Consider the following 17,892-nt stretch of genomic DNA (forward strand, 5'->3'; position numbering starts at 1 on the left):
ATGAGATAGATAATGGCAAAGTTTTACCACATTTTCCACTCTGTCAACCACTTGCAGTTCGGAAAATGTATGCATCAGGTACTGAGTAAGAGATCATCTTCATCTCCATTTGAGCAATATTACACAACTTAACTTCATTCACTCCACGTGCCCACCCTAGATACTTCCACACTAGTCATTTTATGGCCTTTCTTAATGAGATTAATATGTAAAATTCTGGGCAGCTTTATGTTAGATCTATAGTCACTGGGAACTGTGAAACAATATTTCTAGTGACTACAGGTCTAAACAAAATTCAGAACCTTGACTTTAGTGACAGCTGATGAATGGAGCGCCTGCCTAGCCCACTGAATCACAAATCCTATGTATTATGCACAGCTGGGATATAGAATTGTAGAATCCCTTCAGTGTAGAAAGAGGCCATTCGGCCCTGATAATAATGCCACTCAGGTCCTATCCCCGTAACCCCATATATTTACCCTACTAGTCTCCCTGACACTAAGGGGCAATTCAGCATGGCCAATCAACCTAATCCGCACTGTTCAGATTCTCATGTGCATTAGGAATTAAATAAGTCTCCTAAATTTTCAATGAAAACCCCTGTTTGGGTTGTGAATGTACCTTGTAATTTAGCATTTTTGCTAAACAGTTTCATTTAGAGCACTGCATCAGGAACAATCTGTTCTTACTGCAGGTATACACAATTATATGCCAATTTTACTGATCAGAGTGGTTACTGGAACAAAGTTGAACGCCTATTCATGTGTTTTAGTTGGAAAAGAACGCAGCATATCTCATTAATCATGATGTACCCGGGTAATCACTGTAACACTGGCCCAGATTTTGTGATTAGCAATGAAGTGACAGCGCTTATTGCTGACTTTGAAAAGTGCTGTTCAAAGATCTAACAATCTATTAGGAGCTGATTCCACCTTTTTCAATGATAATTTGAGTCTGGCACCAACTATAGGGGATTTCCACTTTCCAAAAACAGTGATATCATTAGGCTAGTTAAATAGCCAATCACATTGAAAAAATTTCCCAGACACAAAGCCAGGAAGTAAAATGTATTGATTATCCTTTTGTTTTTGATCCTTTTTGCAGGGTGAAATAAAGATTTGGATATATATGTAGATGTTATTAAGGTAGAAAACGAAATATCACAAATTAACTTTTGAAAATTATATTAAAAACACATGGAATTTTATCATAATGGAGAAATTTGACTTTCCACAAATATAAAATAAGTTCTTTCTGCACCAGAGAGATTGTTCAGTTGTAATTATGACTTTGTACACCATCAAAAACAGTTACATCTCATTCAACAAGGCGTAACTTTTTGGAGGAGGGGATTTAAAGTGTAATTAGAGCATAAGAAGCAGAAGCTCATAATATAACAAAATAAGTGATATCTAAAGATTTCCATTTATGGAGACCTCAACAGCTTACTCTGTGGAGGACAAAAAACAAGAAATCATTGACAGCTTCTGGATGCCAGAAACTCCTGTTGGTTTCTATGTTGTAATTACAGTGAACGCTACCAATTTCCCCATTACTACTGCACAATCTGAGCTATGTTTATTCTCTGGGTACCATTGAATGACATATGTAGAATGGAAAAACTACAGAATGTGAAGCTGGAGCAAGCTGTGAAATGGCTGCTGCTTGCCCCATCATTTTTATTGCAATAGCTTATCCTGTTGGAGTTAGCAGCAGCAAAAGCATTGACCTGGGAATAATACACATAGATTTATGTGTTCAGCCTTCGCGTAAAGTTGCAACCAGTTTTATTTTTCTCATCTAAATATCCAAAGCTCTATCATCCTTAAAATGTTACTGAAGGAAATAGGCTCCCTATTTTTAATAGTTAATTATCAATGCTGCAGAAATTGATTAGTGGACACTACCAAATATCAAGTCATTAAGAGAATTGTTCAACATGAAATGACAAGATTTGATTTCTTTGTGCCAAGATAAGTTTGTATCTACCACCCAAATGCATCAACCTCATGCAATTCAGTGCATTTCATTGGTCTGGCAGACAGCAAGAACCTTCCTCAAGGGATACTATGCATTATGAAATTTTCTGATACTGTTTAATAGTGGAGGAACATATGCATTTTGAAAGCTGCAAATGAAATTTAATGTCATAAAGGTGGATTCAGGCCTTTAAATATTACCTTAGTTCTTTATTTTTCTAAATTAATTTAAAAAGCAACTAATTAGATTATGTCTTGCATGCCAATATTTGGAGTCAGACTCAATTGTACGTGTAACAATATTGCATCAATTATATGTGTAATATAGAAACGCAATATAAGTAAATACTGAACTTAAGCACACAGAGAATATTTGTTGTGTAATTTAAAATTTTAAATATTCTGTTTGCTGAGTACTAGATTGAAGGAAATTATATTTTAAAACAACAGGTAGGATAGGATTTAAATAGGGTGAAAATAACTATGAACCCATTTTTCCTAAAGGATTTTCAGTGACTTGCAGTATTTGTAGATCACTGTTTCATTTTTATGACTTTATCATTTGCTCGTGGTTGCAGTAAATGCTCCACTATTATTATAAACCTTGTATACTACTTATGTACAGCATCCACGTACAGATATAACTTGGTGATCATTTCCACTTGTCATGTGTATCTAATGTATACAATCAAAATGGTTCACTGTTTTCAGTTTTATGCATTCCTCTTTTTTGTTTGATGCATGTATTGTCAATTTTATTGATTTTAAAATCACACAATATTGATAGCATGGGCATAAAGAATGAGCGATTTTAAATCTTCATGACTTTACAAAACAAAATATTTAATTCTTGTGTAAAAATATATTCACTGTGTTATGTGAAATTAAGACACCCAGAAATATCAGTAGTAATTACAAGTAACAGGATTTATGAACTGTGTTAAAGCACCTACAAGAAAAGATCAGATACTTAAGTAATTAAAGTTTTATATTTAAAAATTGATAATGTTGGAAAGCACATTTGACACCATGATATAGTTTTGGGATTAGATGACATTGTAAACCTGTCAAGATCTGCTGTCACAAAAATCTGTTGTGCATATTTCCCCTTGAAGCTATTGTGAAATATTACACCAGTATTGCTTCCAGTTTAATTTGTAAAAGACACTGATGCTTATCTGGAATCACATAAGTTTGTTGCATAGTCCACACACTTCGCTGTTTGTCATGACACCTTTTGTTAATCTGCTAAATAGACATTTGGTAAAGGAAAAGCTGGAGCCAGTCTGTCTTCAACATTTCATAATTGACAAACCTAGTATAGTAGACATGAAGCCTACTTTTCTCTTATACACAGTTTCTCCCTCACACAGATGGAAACTGCTTCTTTTATATGTGCCCTAATCCTCCCCAATTAGTATCAGGTGCTCTTAAATAACCATTTGAGCATCACATAATTGTCACAATAGTTGCAACATTAGTACCCTTTGTTACCAATAGCAAGAACTGCCTATAAAAATTGAATAAAACTGAATTTTAACGTAATATGATATGAAAAATAACAAAAGCAGATGTGCATGACTAACATGTACTTCTGACAGAAAAATGAAGTAGAATTGATAACCAACTTGAGCCTCATTGTTATGACATATAATGCCATCCAAATCCTTCAATGAACACTAATAAAAAGCAGTAGCGTATTTGTTACATGTGCCAATCAATGTGTATTCTGTTCCCTACAAATTTCACATATTTCATTGTTAGCATAATTAACTTTTCACAATGTGTGCCTTAAATAGATGCGTAAATAGAATACTCAACTGAAGAACAATTGTGAGAGCATAAGAAATTAGAATATGAATACAGCCCATAATACCTGATCTGCTATTCTATACCATCATGGTTGATTTTACTTTTAACATTGCCCATATCTTCCTTAGTAAGATGGTTCTTCCTTGCTGAGTTTTTGCTTTTTAATGGAATGGATTTTTGCTAAACACAATGTTTCCTGTCATACCCTTTAATCTATTTACCTAATCAACAGTAGCCTAGATAAAGGTTTTGTTTAAGTTTTGTATTTATGTTTGTGATTGAAGTATGTAACCTTTAAATTTAATATGGAATTTTGTTATAACATATTCATTATTTCCCAATGAGATGACTTATTAACCTGGGCTATTGCACTAGCATTATCCCTAATTAGTTATACATGTATTGTTCTGAGAAATTGTCACAAAAACTTTTTACAAACCCATCTTCCAGACCACTATTGCCAACTTGATTGGTCCAGTCTACTTGAAGATTAAAGTCCCTCACAATTATTACATTACCATTGTTAACAAGCTCCAATAATTTCTTGCTTAATGACCTAATAGGTGCCTACTGTTAGGGACCTATAAACCACTGCTATAAGTGTTTTCTGACCTTTGCTATTTCTAATCTCCACCCATACTGATTCTGCTTCCTGATTTTCTGAGCCAAGATTGTTTCTCACAAATATCCTTATGCTATCCTTCACTATCAGGGCTGTTTTCCATTCTGTCAGTCTTTTCAAAATGTTGTGTACCCTGGAATATTTATTTCCCAAACTGAGTTAGCTTGTAACCAAGGGTGGCAACAGTGAGTCCGTTCCCCAGCTGAAGAGGCAACCACATTATGGCCATTACCATAATGGGCACTGTCAGGATTACATCTCAATCAAGCAGTCTGCTGTCTGCCTTTAGGGTTTCAAGTTCCTGCAGAGGGCATTTCCTTTAGGAATTTCTCCTGCAGGGCAATTGTCCCACCTCCGAGAGTTTCTGACCATTCAGACTGGCAGATGTCGAGTACCAGTAGCGCTGTCAGGACGAATGTCTACTACTGAAATTATAGTAGGCCCATGGATGAGGATTGCCACTGGAGCTCCAGAACATAGGTACATTGATTGGGATTGCTGGGGCCAGTTAAGGAAACCCTGCAAAGCTGGGTTGGGAAAGGAGTTGTATTTCCGTGGGATTCCAGTGGGATTGAGGGTGATTTAAACTGCAATTTCTGGCAGCAGTCTCTTTTAAACCATAATCTGTCTTTTCCAAAAATCATTGCTTTTGCATCTGAGGTTCCTTTACATTAAAATTCCCCGACTCTGTGATGGATCCCACAATATAACAGAGATAGGGCACTGAACTTGAGGGCAAAGGGAAGAAAGATGGTGGTTAGTTGTCTGTTTACAGACTTCTTCCAGGCTGCCTTAAAGCAACCTGGGTGTTATAATAAAAGACATTTTAAATAGTGATTCTGGTCATGTGATCTTCCTTCCAAGTATTCCACATAAGATAATTGATTAGCTCAGGTGTGGACTAGTTTTAACATATCTTAATTCTAGTCCATGTTGGAAACTTCCAGAAACTGACCAACCGACAATGCAAAACATGACAAGTGACCTGTGACAGCTATTTTAAACCAGTATCTTTGCTGGCTTTTAAAAGTCCTTTTAAAGAAGTTCAGTACATATTTGACTAGCTGATGAAATTACAGATTATAATTACACATGCGTATGTCATCACCACAACTCCACTGTTCTTTTCATGGACCTTGTATACTGATGCACTATTATTGTTATACACAATCAGTTTCTCACTGTTCCACTTTGCTTATCTTTACCCAATTTGCATCACTGTTCCATTGTCACAACTATGCTCTTTGGATTTTTAAACCCTCTGAACATGAGCCCTCTCCCATTCTGTTAGTGGCCCTAATTAATAGATGCACCAGGATGCTGATCCCATCCTAACAGAATGCCTCCCTCTTTCCTGAGTACTGGTGCCAGCGCCTCGTGAATCAAAACCTTTCTTCTCGCATCAGTCTTTGAGCCACATGTTTAACTCTGCATTGGCGTATGGCTCAGGTAACAATTCAGAAATTCCTACCTTTAATGCATTTCAATTTGGATCCTAACTCAGCAGAACATTATTATTGTTCTACTGATATTGTTGGCTCCTACATGGGCCATGACAATTGGATCCACCCCGTCTCACTCCCAAGTTTGTCTCCAGCCACAGGGAGATGTCCTTACCCCTGGCACCAAAGAAGCAATGCAATTTCTGAGTTCCTGGACACTGCTGTATCCAAGAATACAAGGGAAAGTGAAGATGAAAATTGTGGAGGCTGGCAATAATTTTCTTTGTCAGAGAACTAGAAAATTGCAAATGTTGTCTCATTGTTCCAGAAAGGATGTAAAGATAAACTTAGTAATTACAGGGTAGTCAGTTTAACTTTGTTGTTGGGGAAGCTTTTGGAAATGATGATTTGGGGCATAATTTATAGTCACTTTTGCAAATGCGGCTTAAATAAAGAAAGCCAGCATGGATTTTTCTCGGGCAAATTGTGCTTTAACTAACTTGGTTGAGTTTTTTGATGAGATAAGAGAGGATTAATGAGGGTAACACCATTGATGTAATGTACATTGACTCCAAAAGGCATTTGATATACGCTGCACAATAATCTTATGAGCTAACTTAAGAGTATGAAGGAAATATAGATAATAGATAGCATTCATAAATAATTAGGACATTATCCTGTTGAATTAAATAAAAGTGTACCTTTGCTAAACAGCAAAAGAAATATCAGATGCCTTTGCATACGTACACAGTGGCATCTTTGAATCTGACGTACAGCAGATGGAACATTTCAAATGAAGTGGAATTGACTGGAATCTCTTAAAAAATCGTTTAAATGTTCTCGTGCAGGTGGTTACAAATGGTTTCAAAGGACACAGGTGCCAAAACACAGGAATATCCCAAGAAAAATAGAACATTTAAGTACAATCTATTTCACATTTTATTTATAAAACAAATGTTAAAAGGGCATCATAACACAACAGGGTCAACTTTGTCTGCAAAAGGGCACAGTAATGTATTTTTATTTTGAGGAGGACAATATATTGCAAGCTAGCTTTAGATGAACAGCACCTCTTGAATTATAAATTAATTTAACAGCATTATTCAAGTTAAAGGAATATTACACATCATTCTTCCAAGATTCAAACTTTGTTGAACTGAAAAAAGAAAGGCTTTGGTCTTTGGATGACCAGATCATGAACGAAGAAACTTTAAGTTGCCCATTCTGCAAAGTTTAAAATTTAAGCCTGTATTATAAAACACAGATTATGAAAATAAGAAAGAAGTAAAAGTAAAAGTATTGTAACTATTATTAGATATTTCAAGGACTTTTTTCCCAGTATTTTAATTCTAACCAAAAAAGCCTATTAAAATGAAGCCCTATCATGGTCCCCACATAAGAGACAAACCAGATCTATGTTGACAAGACGAGGTATTGCACTTACTCCCATGCTTAATCTAACACTTCATTTTAGCCAAAAGGCCGAGAAGGCTTTGAGAAATTGCATCAAGTAGAGCTTTGGTTTTACCTCATTGGCTACCTTGATCCTTTACTCTACCCTAGCTTAGGCAAACCACGATTGCAGACATCAGCAAACCTCAAGTCGAATGGGCTAGCCTTGTCCCCTGCCTAATCATGGTTTCATCCTGCCAGAAAAAGGGTCACTACAGCATGAAGCAATCTTCAGCAATTAAATAGTTTACTAGTAAGATTTGAGATAGCCTTATGAAAAGGAGGGGAGCATACAGAGGCAACAGCCATACTTGCTAAAAATGATCGAGATTTTGCCACAAAAATGCAGAAGTGCTGTAAAGAAATCTTAGCTTAATGATACTCAAGCTGAAAAGGTGGACACTTTGACCACAATTTTACCAGCACCAGTTCTATCTCCAAAGTGTCCTACTCCTTAGACAGCTAAAACATTTGGGTAATATGTTCCTTTAAGTATTGGAAGGATATTGTAAGATATCTTAATCTGTAGTATTTAAGAGCCTTTTTAAATATTGGATTCCTTATTAGAACTAAGATAATATTTTCCATATTTCTACAAGCTTTAATGTTGCAATCTACTTACCCACTAAAAGTGTATTGCATTTTATGGTTCTTTAATAAACTTGTAAATAAATTAGAAAAATATAACGTCTCGCGTAGTACTCTGTACGCAATTTTAAGTCTCCTGTTTTTAGTATACTCCAAAACAGGGAGATACAATTGTTGAAGAGAGTCCCCTAGACCTTTATAATATTTGAGTAATTATAACCTAGCTGATAATCATTCAGAAATGCAATCTGGAAGAAGGTACTATTTTCTTGATGATTATCTTCCTCGAGAGAGAGAGCTAGTTCACTTATGTAGCCTACTCTAAGGATCTGCAGGAAAAGGGTTATTTTAACCTCAAGTGAAGATGATTATTAAGAGAGTACTACAGATCCGAGAAAGCCCCCAAAAAGAATTAGGGTTATAATCCACTTTGAGAATTTATCAGATGAAGGGAATTTAGATATAAAATTGGCTGAGTGACAGGAAACAGAAAATAGTGATGAATGGTTTTTTTTGACTGGAGGAATGTTTATACTGGACTTCCCTAGAGGTCATTGTTAAGACTCCTGTTCATTCTGATTTTCCCACTGATGAGCAATTTCTATCATTTAATGGAATTCTGGTTTTTGAACAATGGAATTCCACCCTTTTTTTTTCTGACCTTCAGCTCTCCTCAGCTGTTGCTGCCTCCAAAACCAAGGGAAGAGAGATTGGAAACATCTCTGCCAGTACCAAGGTTAGGAGCAGAACCCAGAGAAGCTGCAATTCAGCCTTGTGCCAGTCTGAACCCAGTTTTTGTCACTTATGCCAATGGAAAGCACACTCTATTGCTGGCTGCTTGGTGGAGATATGGACTGCAGCAGGCTGGGGGAACTGTGTGGGAACAATGCAGACCGAGTTTCCATAGGGTTCAGCGCAATGGTGTTGAAGGGTAGCAGAGTGACTCCTGAGCCTTCATGGGGTTTGACAGGTAGGTGGAGGAGGGATGGTTTGGAGAGAGTAATTGCTGAGTTAGTGGGTCAAGATAAGGAATTTGGGAGGAGGGACGGACGCAAAGGATTGGGGAGAGATTCTGCTGAGTCAGTTGGGGAAGAAAGTGATTTGGAGAGGGGCAATTGAGTGGGTGAGTTGAGGAGAGATGTTGGGAAGAGGAGGATGGGATGATTGCAGGGTGGGCAAAGGGGCTTCACAGAGTCTTCTACCACCAGGAAATATGGATAGTTTGGCTGAAATCTACACAAGTATATAAAATAATGACATTTTTACAAAGTACTGTAAAAACACAGATCTACATATATGATGTATGTGATGTGTGAATTTTAATTTTATACTGAATTTTGCTGTACTACTGTATTGCTATTTTGTTTATGCTGGCAGGAAGAGTTCAAGTTTGTTTTAAATGTATTGGTTCATGGGATGAGGCAGTCACTAGCAAGGCCAATATTTGTTGCCTTCCCCCTAATGTCTGTGAGAAGATGGTGGTGAATTAAAATACTGTGACATTGGAAAGAGTTTGGCAAACACCATCAGGCAAGGGCTGTGATGAAGGGCCGTGCTAGGATGGCTCATGATGGGGAGAGGACATGTCAGAGGTCATGATGGGGGGGCATGTTGGGCTTGTGCTGGGAGACCCATTGGGAGATACTTGATGCCAGTGGTCTATGTTGTGGAGGGGGTGGGGAAATATGCTGCCAATAAGTGGGGGGTCCTGCCATTTATGGGCAAGCAATGTGAGATCTGGCCATCCTCACAGAATGGCATCTGAGTGACAATTAGCCCCCAGCGCCAGCGCGACACTTGCCACTCTCCAAAAACGCACAGAAATGGCAAACCGTGAAACCACTTAACTTCATACAAATTAACAGGGTGAAATTGCCATCAGAGACATAGGCTGGAATTTTACTAGGCCACAGGCGAGGGGCAGACCATGGCAAGGTCCAATGATCTCGGGCGGGATTTTACAGTTTCAGGGCGAGCAAAGCTATAAAATCCCACACATAGTATCATAGGGGATTTTTCACAGGAACTTCATTGCAGTGTTAATGTAAGCCTAGTTGTGACACTAAATAAATAAAATAGAAAAAGTAGAATCCCTACAGTACAGAAGAGTTCATTCGGCCCAAGTGCAATGACTCTCTGACAGAGTATCTGACCTAGGCCCTCTTGCCCCACCCTATCCCTGTAACCCCACACATTTACCATCTATCTAATCTACACATCTCGAAACACTAAGGGCAGTTTAGCATGGCCAACCTACCTAACGTATACAACTTTTGATTGTGGGAGGAAATCCATGCAGACACGGGGAGAATGTGCAAAAGCCACCCAGGCAGTCACCCAAGCTGGATTGAACCTGGGTCCCTGGAGCTGTGGGGCAGCAGTGCTAACCACTGTGCTACCATGCTGCCAGAGATCCAAAACTATCAAGCAATGTTTTCTCTGGGGTTCAGGTGTTTCTACAAGAGTAACAGATTTCTATGTTGTCAGTTAATCCTCATTTCGCATGCTTGGCTGATAGCTCAGACATCTATTGTGTCTTGTAAAATGTTTTCAAGGGCTTGCAGTTTCTGTGTTTGATACGTTCAAGTCCCTGGGTGATTAACACTTGTAATGAAATGTCTTTTTGAACATAATGGAAAGTAATGAATTTTTGAATTTTTAAAAAGCTTTTTTTAAACACATCCTACTGTCACAAAATGGTTCATTTGCTCTATACAGTGTATAGTGGGTCAATAGGTATGGAAGTGCCAAATATCCTTTTCCATTCTATCTTTCCAACTTTCCAGAATCTATCCTGATGAGATTTTATTTTGCAGGTGGAAAGATTATGGCATGAGGACCGATAAGGAAGTGGGTGAGATGGGGTGGGGGCTCACTTTGGTATGGGAGGCATGAGAAGGACCTTTTGAACTTACCTTTTAAAATATCCCTTCATGCACTACTCCTCTGAGGGGCCGTGAACCACAACACTTTAAAAACTTGGCCCGACTTTTGAAAATTGCAGAGGAGGAGAGCACACCCATCTTCGCAGTGAAGCCAGCCAGTTCGGGAGTGCCTTGTGTGACCCTTTGACCAAACTAACCTTCACCCTTACATGACACTCCCAAAATTCAGACAACTCAAGAATGTGGTTGAGAATCCCGGAATCAAGATCCACCCCCATTCTTAAAGCACACTCAAGTCAAAAGAACAAAGAAAAGTACAACACAGGAACAGGCCCTTCAGCCTTCCAAGTTTGTGCCGATCATGATGCCCTAACTAAACTCAAAAAAAAAACCTTTTGCCCTTACTAGGTCTGTATTCCTGTATTCCCTCCCTATTCATGCACCCAGCCAGATGCCTCTTAAATGTTGCTAATGTATCTGCTTCCTCCACCACCTCTGGCAGCATGTTCCCAGAGCCCACCACTCTCTGCATGAAAAACTTTACCCGCACATCTCTCTTAAACTTTCCCCTTCTGTGCCCCCTTGTTATTAACACTTTACCCAATGAAAAAGCCTCTGATTCCCCATTCTGTCTATGCCTCATAATTTTGTAGACCTCTATCAGATATCCCTCAGTCTCTGTCTTACAAGGTGAAAACAATCCTAATTTATTTAATCTTTCCTTGTAGCCAACACCTTTGAGACCAGGCAACATCCTGGTGAACCTTTGCACTCTCTCCAAGGCTTCCAATTCCTTCTGGTAGTGTGGTGATTAGAACTGCACAGAATAATCCAAATACAGTCTGACCAAGGTCTTTTTTTATAACTGCAACATGATATCCCAACTCTTGTACTCGGTGCCCCAGCTGATGAAGGCAAGCATACCATATGCCTTCTTAATCATCCTGGCCACCTGTGCCACCACCTCTAGGGAACTGCGGACCTGTACGCCCAGATCGCTCTGTACGTTAATCTTGCTAAGGGTTCTGCCATTTACAATATAATTCATACCTAAATTTGATCCTGCAAAATGCATCACCTCGCATTTGTCTGGATTCAACTCCATCTTCCATTTCTTTGCCCAAGTCTCCAATCTATCTATACCCTGTTATATCCTCTGACAATCTCTGGAACTATCAGCAACTCTACCAATCTTTGTGTCGTCCACAAACGTATTAACCAGACCAGCCACGTTTTCCTCCAGGTCATTTATATATACTATACACAACAGAGGTCCCAACACTGATCCCTGCGGAACACCACTAGCTACAGATCTCCATTCTGAAAAACACCCTTCCACCACTACTTTTTGTCTTCTGTGAATAAGCTAGTTCTGTATCCATCTATCAGTCCACCCTGAATCCCATATGATTTTAGATTTTGTACCAGTCTGCCATGTGAGACCTTGTCAAGTGCCTTACTAAAGTCCATATAAACTACACCCACAGCCCTTCCCTCATCAATTATCTTTATCACCTCTTCAAAAAACTCAGTCAGGTTGATGTGACATGACCTTCTCCGTACAAAACCATTCTGCCTGTTGCTAACTAATCCGTTTTCTTCCAAATGTGCACATATCCTGTTCCTCAGTATCTTCCCCAAAAGTTTCCCCACCACTGATGTCAGGCTCACCAGCGTTTAATTTCCTGGATTATCCCTCTTCCTTTCTTAAACAAGGGAACAACATCAGCTATTTATTCTCCATAGAATCCCTTCAGTGCAGGAGGAGGCCATTTGGCCTATTAAGTCTGTACCAACCATAATCTCACACAGGCCATATTCCTGTAACCCCACATATTTACCCTGCTAACCCCCCAGACAGTAGGGTCAATTTAATCATGGTCAATCAACCTAACCCACACTTCTTTGGAGTGTAGGAGGAAACCGGAGCACCCGGAGGAAACCCACACAGGCATGGGGAGAATGTGCAAACTCCACATAGACAGTCACCCAAGGCTGGAATTGAACCCAGGTCTCTGGTGCTGTGAGGCAGCAGTACTAACCACTGTGCCGCCATGAGCGTTAAGTTCCTCTGAAACTTGGGCTGTGGTCAAAGACAATGTGAAGACATCTGTTAAAGCCCTAGCTATTTCTCTCCTTACCTCCCAACTTGGTGAAGATCAAGCCGATAGTTCCTTGTCACAAATAATTTTTAAATTTTTTGGTCCTTAGCTGTTAATGTTCAGATCTTTTTGGTCAGATCTTTGGTCGTTTTTATTCCTGTACATCTTAATGACCTAGAATTTAGTGTACAGCATATAATTTCAGAATTGTGGACAACACACACTTGGAATTATTGTATATTGTGAAGAGGATAGTGTTAAGCTTTGAAAGGACATAGAGGGAGTAGTCTTATGAAAAAAGTTCTAAGTCCAGAATGAAAATGAAAACGGGAGAATTTTGGATTTTATTTGGTGAGTCCAAATCTGGTATCTTATGCACTTGGTGCATAAAAAAAATCCTGAAATTGGATCTCTGCCTGCAGGGGGAGTTGGTGGGGCGTAAACCCCCAGAAAGCCAGCTGATAGCAGCAGAGGGCCCAAATGCACATTTGCAGGCCTCCACTCTGAGAGCAGCAAATCACCTGTCACATAACCTCTGCTGCTTTCAGCTGGCCTCTGTGGCCTAAACATGGCACCCCTCCCTTCGCTACCACAGGGCCCAGTGGCTGGGACAATTGCCACCCCCCCGGTGGGTAGTGCGTAAGTGCCAGGCTGACACTACCCAAGGGGCAACAACCCTTGCCCTCTACCTCCCGGGGGGCCTCACGGACTCAGATTCCATCGGTGAGGCCACCAAGTCTGTGATTCTCGCCAGAGGGAACCTGTCCCGGTGAGGTCACACAGGCAAGTGAGCTCGGGTGACTGAGTCCCAGACTCTCTGATTTCATTGAGGCGATATTCAAGTTAAATTTACGTAATTTGTTCAACCTTGTGCCAGAAATGGACGCAAGGCTGATCATGCCGCATATCTGGTGCCAATAAGATCATGAAGGGCAAGAAATTGGGCGCGATCTTGATTTCTCGGCTCTCACGCGAACTTAGTGGCTCACCCCACTGGCTGGAGGGGTGCGATGGTAAGATCACCACCACATAGTTTGGTGGAGTGGGCAAATGAAATTTAATGTAGAGAAAAGACAGTAGTGGGAAGTTGTGCGTGGTGTCAGAAGAGATAGGAGAGGCACTAAATGAATGTTTTTTCTCAGTATTCACACAGGAAAAAGGCAGTGTTGTCGAGGAGAATACTGAGATACAGGCTATTAGACAAGACAGGATTGAGGTTCATAAGGAGGAGGCGTTAGCAATTCTGGAAAGTGTAAAAATAGACAAGTCCCCTGGACCAGATGGGATTTATCCTATGATTCTCTGGGAAGAGATTGCAGAGCCTTTGGCTTTGATCTTTATGTCATCATTGTCTACAGGAATAGTGCCAGATGACTGGAGGATAGCAAATGTCCTGAAAATCCCCTTATTCAAGAAGGGGAGTAGAGACAACCCTGGTAATTATAGACCAGCGAGCCTTACTTCTGTTGTGGGCAAAGTTTTGGAAAGAATTATAAGAGATAGGATTTATAATCATCTAGAAAGGAATAATATGATTAGGGATAGTCAACATAGTTTTGTGAAGGGTAGGTCGTGCCTCACAAACCTTATTGACTTCTTTGAGAAGGTGACCAAAGGGGTGGATGAGGGTAAAGCAGTTGATGTGATGTATATGAATTTCAATAAAGTGTTTGATGAGGTTCCCCACTGTAGGCTATTGCAGAAAATACGGAGGCATAGGATTGAGGGTGATTTAGCGGATTCAATCAGAAATTGACTAGCTGTAAGAAGACAGAGGGTGGTGGTTGATGGGAAGTGTTCATCCTGGAGTTCAGTTACTAGTAGTATACCGTGAGGATCTGTTTTGGGGCCACTGCTGTTTGTCATTTTTATAAATGATCTGGATGAGGGCGTAGAAGGATGGGTTAGCAAATTTGCAGATGACACTAAAGTCGGTGGAATTGTGGACAGTGTGGAAGGATGTTGCAGGTTACAGAGGGACACAAATAAGCTGCAGAGCTGGACTGAGAGTGGCAAATGGAGTTTAATGCAGGAAAGTGTGAGGTGATTCACTTTGGAAGGAGTAACAGGAATACAAGTACTGGCCTAATGGTAAGATACTTGGTAGTGTGGATGAGCAGAGAGATCTCGGTATCCATGTGCATAGATCCCTGGAAGTTGGCACCCAGGTTGATAGGGTTGTTAAGAAGGCGTACGGTGTCATAGAAACCCTACAGTGCAGAAGGAGGCCATTCAGTCCATCGAGTCTGCACCGACCACAATCCCACCCGGGCTCTACCCCCATATCCCTACATATTTACCCGCTAATCCCGCCGACCTATGCATCTCAGGACTCTAAGGGGCAATTCTTTTTAAGCATGGCCGATCAACCTAACCCACACATCTTTTGGACCGTGGGAGGAAACCGGAGCACCCAGAGGAAACCCACGTGGACATGAGGAGAATGTGCAAACTCCACACAGACGGTGACCTCAGCCGGGAATTGAACCCAGGTCCCTGGAGCTGTGAAACAGCAGTGCTAACCACTGTGCTACCATGCCACACCACCTGTGCCAGTGTGTTAGCTTTTATTGGTAGAGGGATTGAGTTTCAGAACCTTGAGGTCATTTTGCAGCTGTACAAAACTCTGGTGTGGCCACGCTTGCAATATTGTGTACAGTTCTGGTCACCGCATTGGAAAAGGAGCAGAGGAGATTTACCAGGATGTTGTCTGGTATGTTGGGAAGTCTAATGAGGAAAGGCTGAGTGACTTGAGGCTGTTTTCATTAGAGAGAAGGTTAAGAGGTGGCTTAATAGAGGCATACAAGATGATCAGAGGATTAGGTAGGGTTGACAGTGAGAGCCTTTTTCCTCAGATGGTGATGGCTAGCACGAGAGGACTTGGCTTTAAATTGAGGGGTGATAGATATAGGACAGATGTCAGAGGTAGGTTCTTTACTCAGAGAGTAATATGGGCGTGGACTCGCCAACATTAAGGGCATTTAAATGGTCATTGGATAAACATATGGATGATATTGGAATAGGGTAGGTTAGGTGGGCTTTAGATTGGTTTTCACAGGTCGGCGCAACGTCGAGGGCCGAAGGGCCTGTACTGCGCTGTAATGTTCTAAGTGTGAAGTGATTCATTTTGGTAGAAAGAGCCAATATAAGTGAAAGGTACAATTCTGGGGGTGGGGTTGCGGGGGTGCAGTGTAGAAACAGAGGAACGCAATTTGTTGACGGTGGCAGGACAGGTTGAAACAGTGTACTAGACCTTGGGTTTATCCAATAAGGAGCATAGAGTGTAAAAGCAAGAAAGCTATGATAAACCTGTATAAAACACTGACTTGACCTCAACTGGTATATTGCAATCAATTCTCGGTATTATACTTCAGGAAAGATATAAAGTCACATGAAGCTTTTTCCACTGAGGCTAGGGGAGAAAAAAACCAGACGGCATGGGTTAAGGGTGAAAGGAGAAAAGTTTAAAGGGAATATTGCGGGGGGACTTCTTCACGCAGAGAATGGTGGGAGTGTGGAATGAGCTGCCGGATAAAGTGGTAAATGCGGGGTCACCTTTAACATTTAAGAAAAACTTGGACGGGTTCATGGATGAGAGGGGTGTGGAGGGATATAGTCCAAGTGTAGGTCAGTGGGACTAGGCAAAAAATGATTTGGCACAGACCAGAAGGGCCAAAAGGCCTGTTTCTGAGCTGTAATTTTCTATGGTTCTATGGAGAGAGTGTAGAAAAAATTCACCAGAGTGGTTCCAGGAATTGAGGAACTCCGGTTACATGGAAAGGTTGGAAAAGCTGGGACTGTAAGAGAAGGTGGAGAGGAGATTTGACAGAGCTAATCAAAATCATGAGGGGACTAGAAGAGAGAAGGTAGAAATAAACTATTGTTTCTCCTGCTGGAAGGATAGAGAACCAAAAGGCACAGATTTTAGGTTTTTGGCAAAAGAAGCATTGGTGACGTGAAAATCCGGAATGTAGTACATGAGAATATGATGGAGTCAAATTCAATTATGGCACTCAAAAAGGAATTGGATAACTATCTGAAGCGGGAAAATGCATGGTGAAAGTATTAGGGAACGGGACCAATTGAGTTGCTGCTACAGGGGACTTTCATAGACGCCATGAGCCAGATATCCTCTTCCTGTGCTGTAACCATTTTACTGTCCCAACGTTGCCGTTTCTATCCTTATTTTATTTTGTGGGTAGTGAACATAGGATTGGAGAACATGGCCTTTTCATTTTTTTTATGCTTGGATAAACCATTGCCCAAGCAAGGATAAGCTGTTGCACAAGTGTATTTATTTAACAGGCCATATCCAATCAAAATCTAATTTCTTATGTGCTAGTAAAATACATTGTAACACACATTAATGCCGGGTAATAGGACTGGGAGGGAGGTGAAAGGTGCAAGTAACTCTGAGATTACAGAAAGTGCTAGCTTTCCTCTTAGTTTTTAGTAGAGAAAACATATCATTATTTGTCAGTTCCATCCCCACTCAAACCATTATAAAGTGAAAATACAGTGAAGTATTTTCATGTTAGCAAAAAATGTAAATGAACGGTATTTTAAATATATTATTGTACAGGACCATATTTTGTTTCTCTTGGTCTTAAAACTATAATCTGCCAGGAATTGCACAAGTGCACAATTACAGGTTACAGTTAACTAACAGCAATATTATCAGCTCTTGCAGAGTAAAAATCTAAAATCAAGACCTGTAGAGCACAAGAGATATATACCTTAGCAGATGTCCACAAACTCTCAGAAAATGTCTAATTACTGGTGTATGGTTACATCAAAATTTTAAATTTTTCTGTGTGACAGGATGAACAATTTCTATCTCTAAGCTGACAATTCATACAAAATCTGAAAGAAGGGCAACTCAATACATTTATGGATTTTATGTTAACATGTATAGCACAAACGTTTAGTATAAATCTAGTATTGCTTCTAGTATATAGAGTGCTGCTTGGTACTCTGAGAGAAAGCATTCAGAAAGGCAAAGAACCCCCA

At 40.1% G+C, this 17,892-nt stretch overlaps 1 protein-coding gene across 2 annotated transcripts in view; it reads left to right on the top strand.

Annotated features, from left to right (window-relative positions):
• Window positions 1-17,892, top strand: part of prdm11 (PR domain containing 11) — a 165,551-nt gene that overhangs the window by 70,257 nt on the left and 77,402 nt on the right. The gene's annotated exons all lie outside the window — the stretch shown is intronic.

The sequence above is a fragment of the Carcharhinus amblyrhynchos genome, chromosome 6, assembly GCF_965287045.1.
Source record: "Carcharhinus amblyrhynchos chromosome 6, sCarAmb.v2.hapA, whole genome shotgun sequence".
Lineage (NCBI taxonomy): Eukaryota > Metazoa > Chordata > Chondrichthyes > Carcharhiniformes > Carcharhinidae > Carcharhinus > Carcharhinus amblyrhynchos.